General features: G+C 33.0%; 1 long non-coding RNA gene across 1 annotated transcript; it reads right to left on the reverse strand.

The window, feature by feature from the left end:
• Positions 1–2,526: 2,526 nt before the first annotated feature.
• LOC108475409 (uncharacterized) lies at positions 2,527–3,780 on the reverse strand. Its single transcript, XR_008271567.1, has 3 exons — positions 3,579–3,780; positions 2,896–3,011; positions 2,527–2,769 (listed from the first exon to the last, which is right to left on the reverse strand). It is a non-coding gene; the product is annotated as an uncharacterized LOC108475409 (long non-coding RNA).
• Positions 3,781–4,632: the final 852 nt, after the last annotated feature.

Below are 4,632 nucleotides of genomic sequence, written 5' to 3' on the forward strand. Positions count from 1 at the left end.
TTGTGAAATTATCAAAATACTCTCGATTTGTAAAATATCGAAATACTCTCGATTTGTAAAATATCGAAATACCCCTGTAGGGTAGAATTACCAAATACCCCTGTAGGGTAGAATTACTAAAATACCCCATGTGGGGTAGAATTACCGAAATACCCTTATAGGGTAGAAATACCGAAATACCCCTATAGGGTAGAATTACCGAGATACCCTTGTGGCGTAAAATTACCATTTTTCTTTAGGGTGTTAAATGACTATTTTACCCTTGTGGACAAGTGACTGACTTGGACTGTGTGGTTGACGGATTTGATTGTGAATATATGTTGGTGATATGAATGACTTGACTGTGATTGTTTGATTCAAATATGGGCATGACATTCTGCATACATGACATGTTGCATGGGTTGGGTTTTATAAAAATAGAGGAAGTGCTAAAAGGGCTTTGCCCCAGTTTACCGAAAAAGGCTTTGCCCCAATTTATCAAAAAGGGCTTTGCCCCAGTTATTAAAAGAGGCTAGGCCTCCAGTTATATGATAAAGCAGCTATGCTGCCAATGGAGAGTTTGGTTGGGTGGGTTGAGTTATTCCCCACATGGAGAGCTTGGTTGGTACGGGTGGAGAGTAGCGGATGGTGGGTTGAGTAGTCTCCCCAAATGGGCTTGCATACATTCATTGGTATTTCATGTGATTTTGAAATGGGCCTATGGGCCATACCGTTTACAGTAAAGGCTTCGACCCAGTGATTTGATTTATGAAAAGGCTCTGGCCCAGTAACTGTTAAACGAAAGGCTTCGGCCCAGTAAATGTCGAGATTGAATAGGGCTTTGGCCTAGATTGTACTGATACCGTGTTATACCTCTGTTTGTTTGTTATTGGGATTACACATCGAGTTTTCGTAAACTCACCCCGTTTCTAACTGTGCAGGTAATCCCTAAGATTAGATGGTTTGGAGCTGCGAGGGACTCGGAGATGGCCACACTATTGTTTCTATTTCTTTTAATTGCAATTAGATTTCATTTTGGGTTTTTAAATTATGTAATACGGCCGTAGGTGGGTTTTAAGTTTTAATTTGGATTGTGATTTCTTATACTAAACTGCTAGTCTAGGAAAACTCGAGATTTCAAAATGGCATGATTTTTCTAAGGAACACGAGCTTCTAACAACAAAGTTTTCAAAATGCTTCTGTAATTTTAAATGAGATAATATACCAAAGGCAAACAAATTGGTAAACGTTTTGATGAGAACTTTAGTTTAATAATAATAAAGAAATTTAGATTCAGTAATGGATTTTCACTGGAAAGATCAAATTTGAAAAATGGTTTCATGTGACGCACTAGATTCGGCCATAACGTCTAGGCCAGGTTTGGGGTGTTACAGAATAGACTTTTTGCCGGGTTTTTTTTGGCCTTCAGCGACTTTTTCACAAGCTTCGCAAAAAACGTCGCTATAGCAAACGCCGCAAAATTTTGCGGCGTTTATTTAAAAAAATGCCGTTAAAGACCATGACTTTTAGCGGCGTTTGCGTTAAAAGCATCACTAAAAGTCATGGTCTTTAGCGGCACTTTCCACAAAAACGTCGCTAAAAGTCATGGTCACGCTGCTAAAGACCATGACCTTTAGCGACGCTTTTTTCACAAACGCCGCTAAAAAATATAAACTTTAAAAATTTAATTAAATAATATTTATTTTCTATGATAAATATTTTATGTTTTATTTTTGAAATTTGAACTTTAAACTATACACAATTTTAAAAAATCATTTATATGTAACTCAACAGAAATTATGTTCAAAGATTCGTTGTCACTAAACAAAGAGAAATAATTTACACAAATAAAAGACAAGAGAAAATGAAGTATCTAATGAGCAAATTATTTTATAAGCAATCAGAAAGAATAGTATAGGAAATTCTTAGTATCCTACTTGAAGTAAGTATCGAAAAATATAAAGAAGAGAATGAGTACGAGGAAGCATCTTTAAGTTGAACCATTCTTGATGTCATGTTCCTTGCCTGTCTCATGGAGAAAACACCTGCACTCAACAAGGACATGATGTCCCTTTCTCCATTTGACTTAATCACCCACATTCTCTCATACCCTTTCTGCCAACAGCAAGTGTTCAAGTTCTTCTCTTCTTCTCTCCAATTCTTGCATATAAATGTCTATGAGATTATGGTATTTGATGAGAAAATTAGTTCACATCTATGATACTTTCACAATATTGGCCTGAAATACCCTACAAATCAATACCATATTGCAAAATATCCAATATTCTTATCATGTTAAGGTGTTTATTGATAAATTTCTTAAGAGAAATGTTAACCAATGCCGTGTAATTAATGCATCACTTTTTTCTTGAATTCAGTTAAAGTAAGCAATGTATTAAATGTTAAAAAATATCCTTAAAATGAAAAGCTCAAGACTCCTGAAAGGTTGTGGGTTCAATATCTTAACAACAATCACTTGTAACGCACGACAAGAATGGGTTCTTACAGTTCATTTGTCAACTTCAGAACACTTGATTATAATGTGGTAGGAGAGGTTTGAATATAAAAAAGAAGCATTCAGAGTATGACTAGACCTCCAATTGATCAAACAAAAGAATACATAAATAAGAAATCATCAAGGCAAGATGTAGACCAAAAGACCAACTTTGAGCAACTCTCATACCTTACCTCCAGATCTTGAACTGCTACCTCCAGATCTTGAACTGCTTGTTCCCTTGTAATTTCCTTTTGCTGGCGAGAACGTTTGAGAAAGCCAATGCATAAGATTCCCTGACAAATTATTATCAGTACAATCAAGGAGTAAACATAAACTCAACTCAAAATCATAGTTCTGAAGCCTTTGCTCAATTCCACCCCAAACTATATTTTATCAAGACATGAAAGTGAATGATAAACCTCAACATCTCACTCTTTATTTTTCTTGAAGTAAACATATCCAGCATCACATTAGACATATTTTCATATTTTGCCCTGGCAAGTTCAAATTTTCCCTCTTTGAAGAGTCGGTTACCCTGCAGACAAATGGTTAAATATTCAAATCAATAGTCTTACAGCACAACAAAACAAAAGACTAAACAACTAATGTGCATCACCACAACAGCTTGCAAGCATACACATGAAGACTAGTCTAATAACTTTTTTCGGATTGATGTCTCAGTTAATTTTCAATCTAAACCGTTTCAAACAATATCAGCTAAAATAAATTTTTATTATTGTATTAATGCAAAAATCTTACCATTTTAAGATATTAAACTTTTCCATTAGAAAAGTTGATTTGAAATCATAATTTTTATTTCTAAAAATGTACACTCAACAGATAAATGCAAACCGACGTGCATGGGTCATTCTAAGAAATGAAAATTTACATTTTATTCCTTTTAAAAATTAGGCCCTCCAATTAAAAAAATAATTGCTCAATTTTTTAAAATAAAATAAAATCATAAATTAATACATGAAATTCTTTTTTATATCAACTGGAAATGAGAGTCAAATAGATTCCATCACCCATCTAGTTATAAAAACCTTTTAACATTTATAAACTCCACAAAAATGATTCTTTATTTAATTCCTTAAATTACCTATCCTCGCCTGGGTTGATAACAGTATTGTCATGAACCTTTGGATTACATTCATGAATTTTTCGCCATTTTCTCTCTGGCTTGTAAGCAATTCAAGAACACGAAAAGGTAATTGGTTTTCCTACAAGAACTGATCCAAGTACACAAATGTCAGCAAATCATTTTTAATAAACATTTTACCATCATCATCATTACCGTAAGGCATGTAAACATCTTGTAAAATTGTGCAGCCATCAATGAAGAACATCCAAGCCAGTTCCTTGTTATCGTCGCTGTACTTCTCTAATTCTTGTGGATCATCTATCATAGAAATTATAGAAATATGCAATTATAGAAATATATCCATCATCTAGATATCCATCCTCAAACTCTCCTTTTATTCATTGATTATCACAACACATTACATACACTCAAAAACATTTTCAAACCCCAGTTCATACCCAGATCAAGGAAAACCATAAAAAGATCTGAAAACATTCAATCTATAAACACAACCAATCAGATCAAACAAAAATCTCAATACAGCAACAATTTTTTTTCTCAATCCCATATTATATAAGCAAACAAACATTACTCTTAACACCATAAATAGATCCAATCAACAGGTTATTAGTAAATAATAATGAACACTATTAACAGCAAAAATAATGAAGAAAAATACCTGCAATTGTTAACGAAAATAATGTAACATGAAACCCAAATCTGTTAACTACAAAATTATAGGAAAAGAGAAAACAACTTAATATTTCGGTTAATTTGGTTGGTTTTCGTTAATGAAACAAAATTAACCTTCAACATTTTTTCAATGGATAATTCTACATATCCAACCAAAATATCAAAACAAATCAAAATCTAAAAGCACAATCCAATGAAGATATTAATCACCATCAGATGTTAAATTAACACATACTAAAAGTTCAAAACAAATAAAATGAAGGTATAAAAACTTAATAGGACTAATCCTAACTAATAACCAAAATAACATTCAAATATCAAATTTTCTTAAAATCTCTTCTGTTAACCAAACTGAATTTTTTATGGTTAACCAACAAAC

The sequence above is a fragment of the Gossypium arboreum genome, chromosome 10, assembly GCF_025698485.1.
Source record: "Gossypium arboreum isolate Shixiya-1 chromosome 10, ASM2569848v2, whole genome shotgun sequence".
Classification (NCBI taxonomy): domain Eukaryota; kingdom Viridiplantae; phylum Streptophyta; class Magnoliopsida; order Malvales; family Malvaceae; genus Gossypium; species Gossypium arboreum.